Raw genomic sequence first — 21,645 nt, forward strand, 5'->3', positions numbered from 1 at the left:
TCCATCTAGCCCAGTAGCCTGTCTGCCGACAGCGGCCAACCCTAAGGACCCTGGAGGGGATGGACCGAAGATAGTGACCAAGCCATTTGTCTCGTGCCATCCCTCTCCAGCCTTCCACAAACCTTGGGCAGGGACACCATTCCTACCCCTGGCTAATACCACTCCATGGACCCAACCTCCATGACTTGATCTCACTTCTCTTTAAACTCTGTTCTAGTTGTAGCCTTTACAGCCTCCTGCAGCAAGGAGTTCCACAGGTTGACTCTTTGCTTTGTGAAGAACAACTTTCTGTTACTAGTTTGAAGCCTGCTACCCATTCCTTTCCTTTGGTGTCCTCTAGTCCTTCTTTATGGAAACTAATGAAGAATTTTTCTGTATGCACCCTCTCCACCCAACTCCTGCTTTTAGAGACCTCTATCCTGTCCCCCCCCCCGTCTCCTCTTTTCTAAGCTGAAAAGTCCCAGTCTCTTTAGCCTCTCTTCATATGGGACCTGTTCCAAAGCCCTGATCATTTTAGTTGCCCTCCCCTCTCCCAGCCTCTCTCTTCCCCTCTCCCACCTTCTTTTCCCAGTCTCCCCCAGTTTTGTTCAATAAAGACTGATTCCATTTTGGAAGACACGTTATCTTTATTTTGTACATCAAGAAGAGGGGCTAAGGAGGGGGAAGTGGAAGGAGTTGAGGGAGGAATGGGGTACGAGCCCCCGATGGGAAGGACTGAGCTGGCTCTGCGGGCTTCTGGGGATGGAAGCTCTCCTGCAGCCCCCCAATTGCCCCCTTTCCCCAGATGGTAGCCTGTGGCAAGTGCAGCCGGGCTGATGGCCGAGTGCTGTGATGTGCCCAGTGTGGGTACTCCGGGCAATCCAAGCCAGGAGTGCTTTGCAAGCGGGGCACCCCTGAGAACTGTCTGTCCGGGGTGGGGGTCAGGACCCTTTAAGCGCAGCCCTCGGCTAGCCTGAGACAGCATCTCCACGCTCTAAGTCCTGCTCTGATGCCCTGCCGGCACTGCTTCCGGCCATCCTTAAGCCCGGTTCAGGGTCCACTTAATGTGGACATGCTAGTTCAAATTAGCAAAACGCTAATTCGAACTAGTTTTTTAGTCTGGATCCGTTAGTTCGAATTAGCTTAGTTGTAGTGTAGACATACCCCTCATAATGTTACAGTCCATAGGAATAATTAAGGTACAGAAAATGTCTTTGTATTAGAAGTAGAATGGATCTCTCCCCTTTGACTTGAATGTGGCCCTGTTGAATGAATGAGGTGTGAATGAATGAGGTGTGGAAAGCAAACACCTCTAAACAGCTGCAACAGTTGAAGAGGGGACTAGGACCAGATCCAAGGACAATAAGACCTGTCAAGTGCACCCATTGAGAAAGATCAGACATACTGAAGCCCTTCGGAGTCAGAAGCAAGCACTTCATTTGAAAGCAAATTCCCAAACCCTCTTTGAAGATGAATGTAGCAGCAATGACATCCAAAAGGCAGCACCACAAATGACTAAATGACACAACTAGAGTGCATAGATTTGCAAAAGATGACTAATAGATCTGCATGAGAGGAACCCTACTATAAATGTAAGGTGTCCTGCTGGGGACCCTGAGTCATGTCTTGTCAACACTGGAGCATTGATCCAGATAGGCAGAAGCCTGGCTCCTCCCCTCCCCCGTCTAACTCACCTGGCCAGTGAAGTTAAGGGGAGCAACCACTGGTAACAACAACAAGACAGAGTGTGTGTGTGTGTGTGTGTGTGTGTGTGTGTGTGTGTGTGTGTGTGTGAGTGCATGAGTGTAATGGATCATATGCATGTGATATAGTGTTGATTGATATATGCATTGCCAATAAATGTGGCATTTTGCCTTATCCCCCTGAAAAAGATCCCGTGCAGTTCTTTAAGCACAACTGTCCCTGCCTCACCTCACACCCCTCTCTTCAGCCTTGCCCATGGGTGTTAATAATTCACCTTCCCAAGAGACAATAGCTAGGAGAACAGAAAAATTCTTCTGTTGACCTCATACAGTCCACCCTAGATGTTAAATTGGCTGTTAATTTTTCACATACTTAGGCGACATATTGGGGTCAACCTAATTTTGCCGTGTAGACCAGGCCTTTGATTATCCTGGAGAATGCAATTCTCTTGGTGCAGAAGGAACAGAATCCCAGTCACTCCCTTAGCCATCGGCACCTGTCATTTTAAAAGGATTAAAATGCAGCAAATCTAATATTTGTGATTCAGGCTAGCATAACTCTGAATACACAAAGACCTATTGAGTAAGATAATATCATTATTTTACACAGTCATCTCATCTTCCACAACAAATCACAGTGAGTAACAGGATACCCAAGTTAAATTATTATTTGCATTGTGGTAACACCTACAACATACTAGGGTGTCCAAACAGGGAGGAAGACACAGTCCCTTCCCAGGCAGCTTGCAGTCTAATACAATCACATGCAAAATGTGGGAACTAAGGTTGTCAGCCTCCAGGATTGTCCTGGAGCCTCCAGGAATGTAAGATTAATCTTTAATTAAAGATTATGCCATAAGATGAAACCTCCAGGAATACCTCCAACCAAAACTGGCAACCTTAGTGGGAGACAGGGACAATCATAAAGTTTTAATAGAAGTGAAACAAAAAAAAGTTACTTTATTATTTCATTATGTGCTCTTTTGTTATTAATTGTTATCAGGTTCTGGAAAAATAGGCTACAGACTTCAATTTTCTGCTTCAGATCCACTCACCACAAAATCAGTTGCTGAGGTGTGACAGAATTTTATGAGCTAATAGTCTGGGATATGTACACATCCACATACAGTGTTATGTTTCTGTAACAAAGGGGTTCTCTCCTTCACTAGAAGTAGTGTCCTCACTACACAAGAATTGCCCTACGTAAGAACCAAAATATATAGCATTATTCCACTAAAGCAGCTATGAGTTCTCTCTAAACCTAATGGTTGATTTCTATACTGATCTCTTTGTGCTGCTCAGTGTACCATTGACAATTATGAGTGCTACATTATATGTTCCTAAGACACCATAATAAGAGACTGGTGAAGAAGAGAAAATTACAAGAAACATAAATCCTTTGGGTTAGAGGCACCATCTACTGGTTCCTGTTGTCTCTGCATCACAGCAGGACAGATTTCACTAATCCTAAACCAATGCTAACAGATTCAGCCCTAGATCTCTTCTTCTCCTTTTTTCTGTATTGGAAATGCTCAGGTCTAGTAACTCTTACTCAGAATTAATAAAATGATCCCCTCAGTAAAGGAGTGAGGAGTGGCTTAGTGCCATTACTAGGAAAAGACAATGAAGCCTCTCATTCAGAGAAATACATACATTAGAAGTTCACACGTGCAGAAGTAAAAATTAAGCATATTTTTAGGCAGTGTAGATTTTGATACTGGCCTGCAGAAAATCTTTAAAACTGCTAGAGGAAACACTGAGAACTAGTCTATTACCAACTCTGCCCTGCTGCCCCCAACTCCCCCCCCCCATCAGCCCTGCTTCCCACTGGCCAATTCCCCCGCCCGATCTCCCACGGCCAGCCTCACAGCCCCCAACAATCCCCCAACACCCTCTTTATTCATGGAGCAATGAGGGGGGGGTCACACAAATTCATTTAGAATTTTAGGGGGTCACAATATTACAAAGTTTGAGAACCTCTGCTATAAGCCAATGAGAATGTTTGCTCCCATTGACCTCCCACTGTGTAGATGGCATGGAAATGCGATTTGAGATACATTGACTCCTGTTACGTAATTATCTGGAAATAGCAACAGTTACAAGCGAGTAGAAAGGTTTAAAATGTATTAGAGGACTTCAGAAGATGCAGAATGGATCTTTGCTATGCCTCCTAGAAATGAAAAGATGGGGGCACTTGTTAACAATGTGTTTGATGGTTTAGAGGTATCTGAATTCACATGGCTACGTCTAGACTGCAAGCCTCTTTTGAAAGAGGCTTTTTTGAAAAAGAGCATCCAGATTACAACCAGTACTTTAGAAAAAACAAGCCGCTTTTTCGAAAGAGGGCACCCAGGCTGTCTGGATATTCTCTTTCAAAAAAGCACTGTTTGCATTACATAGTGCCTTTTTTTCAAAAGAGCACTTTTGAAAAATGGCATTATTCCTCATAAAACAAGGTTTTCCAAGGTAAAAAAAACTGCCGTGTTCTTTTGATTTACTTTTGAAAGAACGCGGCAGCAGGCTAGATGCAGGGGAAGTTTTTTGGAAAAAAGGCCACTTTTTAAAAAAAAACAACCTGTAGTCTCGACACACCCATAGTGGAAGATCCTTGATTCTCTATTTGTGCATCTGGTACATGCATTTTCCAAGTAAGATCTTAATATCATTCATGATTTGTCCACTGTCTTCAGAGGAAAAAGAAACTAAGCATAAAAGGTAGGTTCTGACTGGTCATAAGAGAGAGCACCTACAAAACAATGTAGGATACTAAACAAAATAAAACAGAACATGCAAGCGAAGTTTAATACACTGAAGAGACTAGTTATATAAAATCTCCTACTCTCAAAGTTGTTCTAATAAGCTTCTCTCACAACCTTCCAGCCTGGGCCGAGCTGCAGAGCTTTTCCAGGATACCTAAGCTCTGCCGCGTCCAAGGAATGCAACCCCTTTTTTGGAACAGTTTCCAAAAAAGAGGACACATTCTTTGGCATCCCTGTATTCCTCATTGTATGAGTAATAAGGGATGTTCTGAAAGAGGAGGCTTTTCTGAAATTTGGCCCCGTGTAGATGGGCCAAATTTTGGAAAAGCCTCTTCTAAAAAAAAGTGGAAAAAGATATGCAAATTGTGGTTTGCAATTTGCGTATCTTTTTCCAATATAACCCTGCAGTCTAGCCTTATGGGTGGGATAGGCAGAGAGGACCGATGGCCTGGAATAATTCACTCCCCACTCTTAAACAGGTTTTGTATAATGTGAAAATGCTTTGTGTTAAGTTTAAATTTCCACTCTGCTCTTGTTGAAAAGTATATCACCCAGTCTGGATCCCAGTATGTAGTACTCAAGGGATTTAATGGCCCAATACTCAGAACAATCATCCGTGAATAGACTTGTTTTTTCTTTTTGTTTATACTATCCTGGCTCCTACCAAGACATGTGGCCATCAGGTGACATGGCCACATGTCTTGGTAGGAGCCAGGATAGTCTAAACAAAAAGAAAAAAGCAAGTATATTCACAGATCATTGTTCTGAGTATTGGGCCATTAAGTCCCTTGAGTACTACTAATGGCTCTCACTTAACCATGACTACGTTAGCCACACCTCATATTTCTAACTTCACATTCAGGAATGATTCATGCATACAAATGGGATAATCATAGTCAATAGATTACAGACTTTCTAATGATATCTCACAAGAAGTACCTTGCATAGAGCATAGTCCAATTATGACATATTCACATTCCTGTAAAGAATATGGAATGCCTTATCATGGAGGGATGGAAAGCAAAGTGATGTGGCTGGGAGCTGATGGAGCTGAGCCAAGCAGAGCAGGCTGGGTCCATATTCCTTCCCCCAAAGCCTCTCCCCAAAATGACATGGGCCAGGGGATTAGTGTGAGGCCTGTCGCTGGCAGCAGGGGGTTGGCTCACCCCTGCACTCAGTGGTGGCAGCAGTGTGACTCCAGTCCAGTCTGCCTGCTCCCAGCCACATCTCTCTGCTTCTCACCACCAATGAGCTTGGGGGTGGGGGTGATCCAACCCCGTCCCCCAAGTGATATAGCTGGTAGTTGAGGAAGTGGAGGGGGCTAGATTGCTCTGTTTCCCACTGCTGGTAAGTATGGGGGAACAATCCCACCCCTTCCTTCAAAGGCCCTCCCCCAAGTAACAAGTCTGGGAGTCAGTATGTGTGGGGCTGAGCCTGACCCCTGCCATTGGTGTGAGGCTGCCTGCTAGTCCTCTGGGCCACATCACAAGGTGGGGCCTGGGGCAGAGTGCATGATTGTCCTGGGCCTGCAGCCCTCTAGAGACAGCCCAGGGTAGAGTTTCCAACTGTCTTATGCAAATCCAAAGACCCTTTGACTGCCCCCTGCCTCACCTGTTCCCTGAGGCAATGCTCTTGTCCTTCCCCTTCTTTGAGTCTCCCCCCCATCACTCCATCTCCCCTCAGTTGCTCACATTCCCCACCTTCACTCACTTTCTCCAGGCTGGGGCAGAGAGTTAGGGTGCAGGAGGGGTTTTGGGGTCAGTGCTTACCTTACACAGCTCCCAAAAGCAACCAGCACATCCCTCTGGTAATGGCTCCTAGATGGGGTAGGGGTAGGGGCTTTCTGCATGCTGCTGCCCACAGGCTCCACCCCTGCAGCTCCCATTGGTCATAATTCCTGGCCAATGGGAGTTCCAGAGTTGGAGCTCAGTGCAGGGGCAGCACATGGAGACCCTACATCCAAGGGGTTGCAGGGCTGTGCTGATTAGGGATGTGAATAGGTAACCCTGCCCCCATCTTTTCCAGCCCCTACACCACACCGGCCCTGTCCCCACTCCACCCTTTCCAAATTCCTGTCCTGCCTCTTTCCGCCTATGCTCCACCCCATCCCAACCCCCCAAACCTGCACCACTGCCCTGCCTGTTTCTGGCTTCTACCACCTCCCCCAAGTGACACCAAGAACTGGATGTGGGGTGGAGAGGGGCAGAGTGGAGTGGGGCGGGCTGGGGCCAGGTCGCTCAGCAACTGGTACCTGGCTCTCTACTAGCCCCACAGGTCCCCCTGAAGTACAGGGCCCTGCAAAGCACAAGGCCCAGGGTGGTTGCCCCAGTCTGTCCTCTGGGCAGGACAGCTCTGCTTGGTTTCATTCTGGGCACCACCCAAAATTATACAAATCGGGTACCCATGGTCATTACAGCAAATGGAAGCAGAGAGCCATGAAATAACCTGCTGCTCTGTGCAATCTGCCTAGGAAAGAGCCTCAGCTTTTCTTAGGGAAGAGTGGCTAAGCCCACCTGCAGCCCAAAAAGAGACACAGCTTCTGAAAACCAAGGTCACTGTCCAGCAAGAACCAAGGTGCTGCTGTCATCCCATTGCAAGTTTTCCCAGGCAATGCAAGAGTCACTGCACCTTTCTCCAGTAAGTACCATTGGGGGTGGGGGTTTTTACAGTGTTTTCAGGCTCAACTAAGCAGCCACTAGTTAGCACTGTTGCTCCATTGGAGAGGCCAATGAAAAGGACTGTGTGATGAACAGTAGCAGTAGCAGTGCCCATCAACAAACATAACAGATTTTAAGAGAACTCTTGTCTGATATATATTAACTAATACATTGTACTCAGACAGCTGACTAACTGTATTGGTCCAGCTATCATTAATCAAGGACTATCATTGGCCAGGAAATTATCTTAAATAGTGTTTGCTGCCTATGTGCCCTTTGTTATGCCTAATATACATTTTCTAATTATCATCAGGCCCATCTGAGCTCTGGCAATAAGATGTGCATCCTCCTTCTTAGTTTGCAACTCTGCCCTGAGAGAGTTAAAAGTATGGCCCAAATAGTCAAAATTACAAAACGCAAATTGTGCATGCTAGTAATCCTAGTACCTCTGCATCCTAGTAATTGTGCATGTAAGTAACCAGGCAGATATTTTGCTAGTAGTTTGCATGAACAATTAGAATGATTCATGAACCCAGCAAATGAATAAACAAATTATATGCATGCTGCTTTCATGCACAGTTCTTAACTTTTAGAAAAGCTTAGCTGTGTGTATACATTCCATTCTTGTTTAAATTGTATCACTGACATAAAGGCAGCACAACCTGCGAAACACTGATGAAAAAATTGCTTTTGAAAAATTCAGAGTGATTTGCAAAGTAATGCACAGCAAAAACCTTCACCACGACAACAAGATTACTTCAAATTGTCTAAAAGGGAATTCAGAATGAAGGTGTTTTCTTTTATGCAAATGACACTTTGGAGGGTTGCTTTTTCAGTACTTTGAGGCAGTGATAACTGGTGTGCATGACAGCAGGTGAGAACTGATGCTCTGAGGCTTTAACAGAAATGTAGCCCAGGCAGAATTTATTGATACAGAGACACAATAACTTGGCATTGGAAATATTACAGTGGGGCAAAAGGAAAATTGAAATCCTGAAACTTTGCCACTCTGTAGCTTTTAAAAAGTTGCAGAAGTTTTGAAAAATTAGGGTGGAAGGAAGGAAAAGACATCTCCCTCTACCCCCACAAAATAACCCAACAAAATACCCCCAAAGGAACCCTGGATAATATTCTGTGTATTGCACTGGCATAAAGCAAAAAGGGGGGATGGGGAAGAAATATAAAATCTGATATTTTAAAACTAGTTTGCAAAAAATTAGAAAACAAATATTCAAAACTGTTCCTCTTTGAACTCTGTGAAATGGGAAAAGTTTTGAATCCTCACATTTTTTGACAGCCTCACATAGAGGCTTTTACAGTCAGTAGCAGCGTGCAATCATACTCTGAGACGGTCTGCTGGTGGGTTAGCACTGGCACAGTTGCACTGCTAGGACAGGCAGAGATTGTTGCAATGCAGATGTTAGTGAGAAGGGCTGAGGGAAGTTTGGGTTGAACAGAAACCGTGGTGAAAGGTGAGGCTGAGATTTTTTTTTCCTGTGACTGCTTGTTTTGTGGAGAAAACTCTTTCTAGAAAAGACGCCTGAGAAATAGCAAAGGGCCATTGAAGATGATAACTCAGTTGAAAGGCTCTGAAGAGAAAACAGGCAAAGTAGCCAAAGCAAAAGTAACCCTATTTATGTATTTATTTATTTAAATAAAAGAACAAGAGGGAGCTTTGTCTAACTATTGTGCCACACAAAATATCCCAGCAGATTTAGCAGCAGCAGCAAAATACTTTCCTGCTGTGTTTGCAGCAGCAACAATTAGAAAACACACCAGAGGGTCATCTACACATTACATAGGGGTTAACACCCTGAAAAATAAGCAATTAGTTCTTTTATGTTGAGGGAATATGATAAATTCTTTGGAATGGATTAGGAGGGGGGTTCTGGGTCTGTGTTCTCATCTCTGACTCTTCCCATGAACTCCGAAGTGGCAAGGGGAAATGGTTCCATTCTGTAGTCCCGCAAGAGTTTTTTCACTATTAGCTAATCCAGAAAGAACATTATGCCAGGGATTTTTTTAAATCTGAGCACGTTGTGATGGGGACACCCCGCCCCCGGTGCAACCTGGGACTGTGGGACCCATATATCCCCTTAACTCTCTCTAGCTGGGCTTTCTCATGTAATGCTTTGCTAGTGACCAGTAGCATATACTCCAGGCATTGCTATCACTCAAAACAACTGCATGTGGAGCACCACATGCAGCTGCTAGATTGAGTGAATTCTCCTAGAGCCACTCTTGAATATCTCAGAGTAAGGCACCAGAGCCAAATCCCCCCAGCTCCCAGCACTATATACCCCACGGGCATACTGTCTAATTTGTTAACTAGTTTACTACTTCATCAATAGAAAGTGGATATACACCAGCTTTTATAAAACCTGAGCAAACACTTCATACAAACTCACTGGTAAAGATAAACAATAAAAGAAGTGTTAGGCAAAAAGTCAGAGTAGTTACCAAAAGAAAAGAAAATATAAACATGTAGTCTACATTCTCAGTCCTATTAGATTTGGCAACAACTAGATCAAGCAGCGGTTTTCTCACCCCACTGGATATTGCAACCCGTACTAGACAGATTTCACCCCTGAAATCTGGCCAGTCCCTTCAGTTGGAATCTTTAGTCTTCTCAGTATTCCAGTTGCTTGCAGCATAGGTGGGCGAAGGAGAAAGACCACACATGGGCCCCTGTGTTTGTTTTTAGTTCAGATGCTTGAAGAATACACATGTCTGGTAGGCACTGCTGAGTCCCGAAGCACGGTTGAGCAATCCCTTTGGTGCAGTCTCATGCAGGTGATTCATTGAATTGTGGCTCCCTGGTTGGATGCTGGCTGGTGAGGTCTGTTCCACAGCACCTACCTCAGTCTATCCCCTGCTTAGCTTAAGGCAGTCTTCCAAACCATGAATTAATCTTGTTTTTCTCCTCTTTGTTCTCTCTACAATCCTGAATACCATATTTTAAAGCCAAGCAAAGTATATACAATATACTAGGTGGGGTATGTTTGGTTCTCTGATTTGAAATGTTTTCCTTTGCATTTCTTATATCTGTACTTTACAGTAGTGATAGACCTCCCTGGTTTGGAAGCCAAATTAGCAGGAACACACAATGAGTCATATTCCCCACTATGCCCATTAAGCTGTGATAATAGATGCATGATGTGTTGTGTATCTTCTTTCTCTTTGCTTGGCTCACATCAAGAGGAGAATGATAAACATTGATAAGTTTGCAGTGATAAACCCCCATCTCTGCCAATTTCACCAGGCAAATGACCTGCTGGGCTTCCCTTACTGTACTTGGATCCCCTTTTAATTTGAACACAAAGTCCCACAAGATCTCAGATAAGACAGATAAAACAAGATAATCAAAACCAAAGCTGAAGGACTTTGAAAATGAACATATGCAACAGCGATACTTGGATCCATTTGTTTCAGCATTTAGTAACAAGGTTATCTTAGAAGAAAGAATTACATTCCATTTTAGAAGAAAGCTAGTTAAATATTGAGGTGTTTAAAACAGGGGATTTATGCACACATTTTTTGTTATAATGAACAAAAGATGTATACACCTCCTGCACTATTTTCAGACGCAAAGTCTGGGGGAGGCTAAAAAGCTGTGGGGCTTAAAAGGGGGCAGGCAGAATTTGTCACTTTCATTTCTAAGAAAACAATAGACGTCTCACTTTTTTCAGGCCCCCCTGGAAGCACTGACCATTAGGCTATCTAATCAGACAACTTAATAATAACAGGTAATCAATTTTCATTTAGTTACCCCTATACTAAGCCTATGTAAAAATGGTAGAAAAAAAATAACCATTGTATTTACAGGGAAACATAACAGAGACATGCCCAAGGGTTTGGAAGTAGAGAAGAAAAGTGGAATAAGTAAAGTTCCATTACATAAACACTTCTAACTCAGAAAGACCAGAGAAAACTCCATCTTTAAATCTTGCCTTTGATGTATTATCTACAACTTCTGTTAGACTACTGGTGTGCTAAGACTATTGTGTATCATGCTCGCCAATATTGTCTCATTGTTGGCTTGTATTGCGTTTCTTTCTTTCCACCTGTTGTTGCTTGTACTACACTTAAATGATAAGCTTTTAGGGGCAGAAACTGTCTTTATATTGTGTGCCTACAGCACTTAGCTCAATAGGGTTCTGCTGCAGGACTAACACTTGGAGGTGCTACACAGTATAAATAATAAGAGCAGCAGAACAACAATGGAAAACTTCACCACATTCTGCTCACCAGGAAAAACTTGGCTATCTCTCCAGAAAGATGCTAGTGAGCACCTTGTGATAGGTTAAATCACAGAGGCTCCCCTGGGGTTCTGATCCAGCCACTGATGCCTGCCTTCCTCCCCAGTGGGGCTCCTCACCACCCTTTCCTGCTGGGCCAGAAGCTTTGGACTCCCCCAGCCAAAGCACAGAATTGATGTTATCTGTCCCCCTCCCCTTCTCCAGAACAACACACAATGAACCAGCTCAGCTCTGGGAGGGCTCAGTTGTAAGATCACAGCACCCAGGAAACCAACCCCCAAAAGGTGCCAACTCCCCAAATAAACCCATCTTACTCTGTATAAAAGTTTTACACAGAGAAAGCTCATAAGGTCCACCCCCTTCATCAATTAAAGGGAGATATGCACAGTGGTTGCTGCTCCCCAGGTAACAATTACTTACACTGGATTTGATAATAAACAAAAGTGTTTTTATTAAGTACAAAAAGTAGGATTTAAGTGGGTGCAAGTGAAAATAGTCAGATCAAACTAAATAACTAAGTTAAAATAAATAAAACATGCCAGTTAATCTTATTCCACTAAGAAACTTTTTTCATGAAAATTCTTACCCTAAACAGTACTTAACATCTCTTTCACAAGCTAAACAGCCTCCTAGCTTGGGCCCAATCTTTCCCCCTGGTCAGTGTTACATATTTCCAGAAGATATCTTAGATAGTAAGATGGGGGTGGGGCAGCAGGGGAGGGAGACCTCCTGATGTAATTACAAGTGCCCCTATTGTTTGGTTTCCCTCTCTTATACTCCTTTTGCCCAAAGTGGTAATTTTTGTGCTCTGTTTAAACTTTTCTCACCTCAAGTAGACAAATACAGGATCCACAATGGGTTCCAGAATCAGGTGACCTGGCCACATGTCTTTCTGGGACAAACCACAGTTTGGGCTTACAAGACAAACAAGACTATTCACAGGAAAACTTAAAAAAAAGAATAAGTCTGGTAGCACTTTAAAGATTAACAAAACATGTAGATGGCATCATGAGCTTTCGTGGGCACAGCCCACTTCTTCAGATGACCGGAGTGTTGGATGTCCAGAACTAAAATAAATAGGGAAAAGGGGCATAGGGGGCAGAGAAGGAAAAAAAGGGAGGGGGGAACAAGAAGAGGTAGTGGGTATAAAAATATCAAGGGGAAAGACAAGCTGGAATGTAACAGGAAAAACAAATAGTCATACTGCATCTAAAGACTGGATAGTCAAAAGAGGCAGATAAGAACCATTAGTAGTCAATAGAGAAGAGGAGTACTAACAGCAGACACAATACAGACAAAGAACCATTGGCACCTTCATTGTTTGGTAGGTTGATAATGTCCCAGCCATCTGGTATCTTTATTTAATCCATTAGCATGAGTATCAAACTTGTGAATGAATTGTAGTTCCAGTCCTTCCCTGTGTATTTGGCTTGTAGAATGGATCTGTAACAAAACAGCCACTTGAAGATCTGTTAATTAATGTCCAGGTAGATTGAAGTGTGCCCCAACAGGTTTCTGTATGTTCCCTTTACGTATAGCTGATTTGTGTCCATTAATTCTTTCCTGTAGGGACTGTCCAGTTTGTCCAATATATATTGCAGTGGGGCATTGCTGGCATTTGATGACATCGATTACATTCCTGGATATGCAGTTAAATGAACCTCTGATTTGGTGGCTTATGTGGTTGGCTCCAGTAATGAATTTGCTTGTATAGATATGTGGGCGGAGTTGGCATTACAGCTGATTACAGGGCTGGGTTCCTGGGTGTTTATGATGTAATTGTGTAGCATGGCTACTGGAGAGAATTTGTTTCAGGTTAGGAGGTTGTCTGTAAGCAAGAATAGGCCTTTTCCCCAAGGCCTCTGAGAGTGAAGGATCATTTTCCAAGATAGGTGGTTCATGCTAATTGATTAAATAAATATACCAGATGTCTGGGACATTATCAACCTATCAAACAATGAAAGTGCCAATAACTCTTTGTCTGTATGGATATGTCTATACTACAGCATTATTCAAAATAGTTAATTCAAAATAAAATATTTAGAAATAACCCATCTACACACAAAATGCATTTCAAAATAGTGTTTTGCTATTTGGAAATAGCACATCCACACTGATTGGACGCTGAATCGCATTTAAGGGCAGCTGAATGGTTCCAGCAGAGCATCAGGTCACTAGTTGCTTTGTGTGGCTGCTGCCTGAGGCTATCTGAGGCTTGTGCTTAAAGGGACCCTCCTGCACAGCTGGTTCTCAGCTTTCCCTGCTTGCTTGCCTACCTCACTGAGGGTATGTCCACGAGGCGTACAGATAGTTCGGAATAGCTTGCTAGTCTGAACTATCTAGCCCGTGCCGCGTGTAGCCGCGCGGCACGGGGTTCAAACAAGCTGGCATTTAAAAATGGCGCCGGCCGGCTTATGCAAATAAAGCCTGGGAAATTCAAATCCCGGGCTTCATTTGCACGTTCGATATGCATACATTACCCCGCTAGTTCGCACTAGCGGGGTAGTGTAGACATACCCTAAGGGACAGCAAAGCATTTTTTTCTTTGCTTGCCCTGACTTGGGACACCACAGCACTCGGCACCATGGAGCCAGAGCTGCCCTTGGGCATTCTGGTGCCCATTTTGGATGTCTTGCTGCAAGCCTGGCTGCAATTGCTGGAGACTGCCTGGCACCATCTGCTGCAGCCCAACCCCCAGGCCCTCTTCCGGACCCCCTGGGGCCATGGAGGAGCAGCAGCAGTGGCACCTGGACGCCAGTGTGCCCCATTCTGCAAGGCGAGGATGGCAGGTCTCCGCACCATCATGTCCTGCTATCCCCGGGAGTGTGAGCTGGTCCCTGTGCTGTATATAGTATGGAAGTGTGGGGAGGGGGGCGAGGGGAGATGTGCCCTGCCTCTGCATAGAGAGGGTTTCTGGAGGGAGGACATTGTGCAGTGTCCCTCCCCGGGGTCAGGAGCATGTCATGTGCCTTCATACATACATGCGTGTGCGTAACAGACCAGGGCCCGTGTGGCAGCCAGCCAGGGCCACATGTCCTGGCGAGCACGGCCCATGCACAGGTTGCTGCATGATCCGTGGTCAGCAAGGCCCATCTGTAGATGGCCACATTCCTCCATCTAGTGCAGAGATCAGGGACGTTGGAGGATTCCTCCCAAACCTCAATCAGGTCCATGATCTCCGCACTGGACCAGGAAGGCGCCCACCTTTTGCAGCCCCTTCCAGGCTCCTGGGAGCTGCCAGACTGCTCCTGGGGAGCGGTGGAGGGCTGGCTGGCACTGGCTGGCTCGCTCATGCTGGCAAGTGGGTCAGGGGCAGCACCTGTGGGCTCTGGGATGGAAGGTTTGGAGCAGAAGAGTTTTCCTGGTTTGCCCAGAGTGGCCACTAGAGCACCCAGGGAAGTGCTGGAGGCCCCCTAGTTCGAAATAAATGTCTAAACAGCACTTAAGGTACATCTACACTAGCCCCCAAGTTCGAACTAGGGAGGCTAATGAGGACAACCAAAATTGCATGTTCCTGGGTGGTCGCCATTTTGGAAACTGACTAGCCTGGAATAACTGCCTGCGTCTACACGCAGCAGAGAAGCGCGATTCTGAGATAAACCCCTTAGTTCGAATTAACAGTTAAAAAACAACAAATAGTCTGGTAGCACTTTAAAGACTAATCTGCAGGATAGGGTCATAATTCAAAATGACCTGAACAAATTGGAGAAATGGTCTGAGGTAAATAGGATGAAGTTTAATAAAGACAAATGCAAAGTGCTCCACTTAGGAAGGAACAATCAGTTTTACACATACAGAATGGGAAGCGACTATCTAGGAAGGAGTACGGCAGAAAGGGATCTAGGGTTATAGTGGACCACAAGCTGAATATGAGTCAGCAGTGTGATGCTGTTGCAAAGAAAGCAAACATGATTCTGGGATGCATTAACAGGTGTGTTATAAGCAAGACACGAGAAGTCATTCTTCCGCTCTACTCTGCGCTGGTTAGGCCTCAGTTGGAGTATTGTGTTCAGTTCTGGGCATCGCATTTCAAGAAAGATGTGGAGAAATTGGAGAGGGTCCAGAGAAGAGCAACGAGAATGATTAAAGGTCTAGAGAACATGACCTAGGAGGGAAGACTGAAGGAATTAGGTTTGCTTAGTTTAGAAAAGAGAAGACAGAGAGGGGACATGATAGCATTTTTCAGATATCTAAAAGGGTGTCATAAGGAGGAGGGAGAAAACTTGTTCATCTTGTCCTCTGGGGATAGAACAAGAAGCAATGGGCTTAAACAGCAGCAAGGGAGGTTTAGGTTGGACATTAGGGAAAAGTTCCTAACTGTCAAGGTAGTCAAACCCGGGAATAAATTGCCCAGGGAGGTTGTGGAATCTCCATCTGTGGAGATATTTAAGAGTAGGTTAGATAAATGTCTATGAGAGATGGTCTAGACAGTATTTGGTCCTGCCATGAGGGCAGGGGACGGGACTCGATGACCTCTCGAGGTCCCTTCCAGTCCTAGTATTCTATGATTCTAGGAGCTTTAAAACCTCATGGAATGTTAACTGTTAATTCGAACTAAGGGGTTTATCTCAGAATCACACTTCTCTGCCATGTGGGCAGTTATTCCAGGCTAGTCAGTTTCCAAAATGGCGACCACCCGGGAACATGCTAATGAAGCACGGGATATTTAAATCCCGCACTTTATTTGCAATTTCAGTCACCCTCATTAGCCTTCCTAGTTCGAACTACAGGGCTAGTGTAAACGTACCCTTATTTCGAATTAGCTATTTCGAATTTGGCATTATTCCTTGTAGAATGAGGTTTACCAAATTCAAAATAAGCACTCCGCTATTTCAAATTAATTTTGAAATAGCGGTTTGGCTGTATAGATGCTAGGAAAGTTATTTTGAAATAACTTTGCTGTATTGCCATATCCTATTGTATCTGATGTTAGTCCTTTTTTTCTCTGTTATCTACTAATAGTTCTTATCTGCCTCCTTTGGCTATCCAATCTTTAGGTGCTTATGACTATTTGTTTTTCCTGTTACATTCCAGCTTGGCTTTCCCTTTGAGATTTTTATACCCACTACCTCTTCTTGTTTCCCCTATTTATTTTAGTTCTGGAAATCCAATACTCTGGTCATCTGAAGAAGTGGGCTGTGCCCACGAAAGCTCATGATACCATCTACATATTTTGTTAGTCTTTAAAGTGCTACCAGACAATTTGTTATTTTTTAAGTTTATCCTATACAGACTAACTTGGCTACCCCCTGAAGCTTTTATTCACAAGTAGTTGATTTGAGTACTGAGTCATTAAGGTCCTAAAGTAATAGAAATGTGGCCATGTCAGTCTGGTCTAGCTGAAACAAAAAACAGGACCATGTAGCACTTTAAAGACTAACAAGATGGTTTATTAGGTGATGAGATTTTGTGGGCCAGACCCACTTCCTCAGATCAAGTAGTGGAAGAAAATTGGCATGACCGTATATACCAAAGGATACAAATCAAAAAAATGAACACATATGAAAAGGACAAATCAAATTTCAGAATGACATTTATTCATGCTTAAATTTGACACTTTACACCTAGGCCTCAACAAAGATGCTAATTATCTTACCCATTACAAAGATAGCTTCCCCAATTATCACCTCTAACATCATTAGCTCACAGACATTTACCTCCCCTCCCTCCATCCCCCGTCTGTTCTGAAATTTGATTTGTCCTTTTCATATGTGTTCATTTTTTTGCCAATTTTCTTCCACTATTTGATCTGAGGAAGTGGATCTGGCCCAGGAAAGCTCATCACCTAATAAACCATCTTGTTAGTCTTTAAAGTGCTACATGGTCCTGTTTTTGTTTAAAGTCCTAAAGTATCCCTAGCAGCCCACATTTAGAATTAAAAGCAGATCCGGTCTTCATATTTCTATCTTCAGATACAAGAAAGATGTGTACACAAAAATAGGATATACAGATCTAGATGATTACAACCTTTAAAATTGCATGACACATAATCTGTTTTGCATAAAACATTGTTGAGATATGTACTCTCATACTCATAAGCTAAGGTTAATAAAGCACGAAGGGGGGAGGGTTTCCATGGGCAGAAGAAATTTAATTGCTCTCCATAACTAGAGGGCAACATAACTTCCGCTAAAGTCCAAGACTGTTAATGGTATAAAATATGAACTTCAACAAAAATGATGGACAGGAAGATACTTCATTAAACTGGGCTTGCCTATATGCTGAGCTACACTGGCTTAACTAAAGGAAATGATTTTAAAACAGTTTAGTGAAGGCAGTCTAAAAAGCAGTGTTCGGTTTAAATATACTGAACTTAAGGCAGGTCTACACTTACCGGGACATTGGCACTGCGGCGATCAGTCTCCCAGATTGCTCTGTTGTCGACTCTGGTACTTCACAGGAAAGAGAAGCAGAAGTTGAGTCGATGGGAGAATTTCTCCCATCAACCCCCTGCAGCGGAGGCTTTGTGGCAACTTGACCAAACATATGTCGACTCCAGCTACAGTATTCATGTGGCCGAGTTGCATACCTTAGGTTGATATTGCCCCCTAGTGTTGACCTGCCCTCAGATTGGTTTAAAGAAGCTTATTGTAGTTTAACTTAAATCAATAAGGAGCAGGTTTAAGGTCATAAAAATAAACTACTCCAACTGAAGTGAATGTCCAGACTGGTTTAACTAAATTGATTTAAAACAAAAATCACACTGTTATCAAACTGGTGCAACTTTCTCATGCTCACAAGCCTCTACTTTGAATGTGGTCATTATCCCATGTACTGCATGCATTCTCAGTTGCTTCCACACCCTCTGAAACAGTTATGATACACAGAGTTCAATGTTTGCTTTGTCTTTTGCTGACCTAGTTTTTCCACCAGCTATCAGGGTAACTTTCCATCACTCCTCCACAAGTACTACTATTCCTTAAGATGTAGATACTTTATCAGAGAACCTCCTCTTTCTAGGAGGTGCAAAGATAAGAATTGTCACCTTTCCTCTTGAAAGGTATAGTTCATTGAACACGCCCTGTGGAAACCTCCAATCATATTTCCATTGTAGCATTAACATGAGAGGCAGGATAAAGAGGTTGAAATCAAAGATCTTTTAGCACCTGTAGCCTGATCTAAGATTATGTTTACATTCTAATTAGGGTTGACAGGTTCTCTGTCCCAGGATCAGGCCGAGTATTCAATTATACTATGATTGGGAACCCTGATGTGCAGGGCTGCAACACTCACACTATTACAACTGTTGTTTATTTACAATATTTATAGTTTATTAATACGGTTAGCACAGTCACAAACACCTCAGTTTCATAAGACAGGGAATGTACATCCATATTTCATACCATATACTTACATTATTCCTTCTAGAACAATCTTAGGTGTTAGCCAATCACCTTTCTCATTACCTTCACCTTCCCCATCACCAGGGGCCATCCTTCTGACCCTTCCAAGGACTATATCTTCTCCTCCCTATTGCCCCTAGGCTAGGTCCCCTCACTTTTATACCAAGTGATGCTGACGATAACATGTTTTTGCATATTCAATAGGAGGTGTTTCTAATGCTGAAGTGTTCGTTTCCTATTGACCAATATATCATATATGTCGATTCATTGCCATGGGCCTTTGTGGTTATCTATCGCAATCTGTGTCCTGATTACTCAACTTAGCCTGCACCAATTATTTGGGACTTATATTTAACTAGCTGGAGTTACCTGGCATTGCTTGGGACAGTCGCTATAACTGAGGTGAGGAGCCTGAGGGGAGGGAGGGGGAAGGGAACCGCACGCCTGCTGATGGTGCCCGAGCCCGCCCTCCACTTCCTTGTCCCTCCGCCAGCCTTAGTGAGTGACTGTTCCCGCCACTTCCCTCAGGAAGCCACTTCTCCCCGCACTGACAAGCTCCCTGCAGCCCCGGGGAGAGGTATCGGTCTCTCATCTCTTCCCTCCCACACTCCCTGTCATGGCTCCTTCCCCGCTCTGGCATGATAAATGCAGAAGTGGGTGCCAGCAGGCGTACCTCAAAGCCTTATCTACCAGGCTTCGGTATTAAACTTCCCCCAAAATCTTAAAACCCTAGATTTTGGGAATAAAACTTCTGCTGCCACCACCCAAATATTAATAACAAGATTAGGGGAAAGATCATTTGGGAAATCATACCCCTAGAATAAAAATCAGGGCACACAATTAACCAATGCCAGGTTAATTAAAAGAAAAGAGAAAACTTTTATTATTACAACAATATTCCTATTGCAAGCTTAATGATTAGATAGGAAGGTGGTAAAATATACTCATGGAGGAATTCCACCATGGGCTAGAACTTAGTTAAAAAGAAAAGCCAAACATCTCTTAAGCAGTGCCAGATATCAGGTCCCATTCCCAACCCTTAAAACAATAAAGCCTAATGAAACTATCTAAACTTTACCCTATTTACAGAAAGTGAAGAATTGTTTCTTGGAGCGAGAAAGAGATATGTTTGTCCCTCTCTGTAGCTGCAGAGGACTTGCCCAGACTGACAAAGGAGGAAAAAACCCAAATTCCTCTGTCCCAGTTTGAAAGTCCTACCTACATTCCAACTGGCCACTCAACCTGGTTAGGTGTAGTTAACCCTTTAATCCCCAGGCCGCTAGCTAACCCTCATAATCATGACACTCCCTTAAAACCTTCTCCTGGAGGAAAGGTTATCCCATGCAAAGTTAGGTTGCATTAGCTCTTATAGTGTCTGTCATGTTATTGGATATTGAGGGGAGCATCTGGGTCACTGCTGCATCCATGGGGGAGTGTTTGCCCCAAAAGTGGGTACAAAGGGGGCCATGTGAGGTGTCAAACAAAAGCTTTACTTTATACTGATTCTATATATGCTATTCGTGTAATTGTATAATGTCTGTGTGTGAAGTTATAAGCATGTATTCTGTGTGGATACTGAATATTTCTCTGTTTGTGACTGAGAATAGATGAAGAATGCTCAGCCTATGGACATGCTAATGAGCAAGTCTCCAGGGAAAAATGGATCTCTGGAGGTGTAGCCAGACAGGAACGCCCCTGTAACATCCATTTTTGCTTGCCTGGAGCATACAGGGCACACAGAGCAGTGAAAGCCTTGGAGCAGAAGGCCCAGGCTGCAGTGACCATGAACGGCTGTAAACAGAGATATACCAATTGCTGACCAAGAGGCTGCCGAGGAGTGCCCTTGACTAAAACCCATATTGATACGAACACACAGCCGACCGCCGGGGGAGGAATCTCTCGCCCAGTAAAAAAATGTCTAGTACTCACAATTTAGTTATCTCTCTTGCAAGTTTAAATTAAGTTGAAACTTGCTTGTAAGAACTGGCGCCACAGAAACGGACCAGTACAATTTGGCATTGTAGATAAGAAAGAGAATATGGGCCCCTAGGGGTATAAAGATGGGTCCAGCAGCACACTTGCTCTGAGCATCAATCTACCATCTATCTGCTGGTCGGGTTAGGTGTTTGACCTCCCGAGGTTCCACGGGGACGCCCACCTCGTATTCGTCTTTCCTAGGAACTGAGGGACCGGCCCTTGGCTTGACCCGCTGGAGTTGAGAGGCACAGAAGGGGGTAAAAATTGTACCTGGATGTGGTCCTTTGTCTTAAGTGTACACATAGACTTAGAGCTCTTTAAAGATTAAGCTGTCACTTGGTACCATTATTTCTATTGTCTATCTTTATTTTCTTTGTAACTATTTTTAAAATCTATATTTGCTAGCAGTTAAGAAATAGAGCAATAGCCATTGTAACCATATGATTTATAAGCTTGTTTAATAAACCTGTAACTGTTTAAGTTTTAACCTGACTCCTTCAGTTGCTGTAACAGAACCAAGCACAATTTAAAAGAACTTCAGCCGGTCATAAGGGACAGGTATAGGAAGAGCTTGGGTGTTTTGGATCGTGTCCCTCCGAGGGGACAGATTCGTTGGGGCATCTCTCAGTCTTCCCTAGACTGCCCACTGTGAGGGGATCCTGTATCCTAGCAGCTGAAATCTGAGATGTAATAAGCTCTTCCTATAAACTCTGGGGCATCTGTCAGCCTGTTGGCTGCCCTCCGCGACGGGACCCCAGTCCTAGCGGTAAAGGCTCGGACATTAAACCTTTTCTCGGTAACACGCACACACACACACACACACACACTGCCCTGACCGTCGGTGACAGAATTGGCATAGTCGGCAGGATTGTGTTATTGGTTCACATACAGCAACGTGAAGCCTGTCACGCTGGACATGGATTTTAGCTGTATAGAGGAAGAGTTTGTCCAAGAGGAATGGGGCAACC

General features: G+C 43.9%; 1 long non-coding RNA gene across 1 annotated transcript; it reads left to right on the plus strand.

Annotated features, from left to right (window-relative positions):
• Positions 1 to 5,467: 5,467 nt before the first annotated feature.
• LOC112543848 (uncharacterized) lies at positions 5,468 to 11,142 on the plus strand. The gene is made up of 4 exons (XR_003087115.3): positions 5,468 to 5,788; positions 6,912 to 7,078; positions 10,788 to 10,844; positions 10,924 to 11,142. It is a non-coding gene; the product is annotated as an uncharacterized LOC112543848 (long non-coding RNA).
• The last annotated feature ends 10,503 nt before the right edge of the window (positions 11,143 to 21,645 follow it).

This window comes from Pelodiscus sinensis, chromosome 1 (assembly GCF_052426305.1).
Source record: "Pelodiscus sinensis isolate ZL-2025 chromosome 1, ASM5242630v1, whole genome shotgun sequence".
NCBI classification, from domain to species: domain Eukaryota; kingdom Metazoa; phylum Chordata; order Testudines; family Trionychidae; genus Pelodiscus; species Pelodiscus sinensis.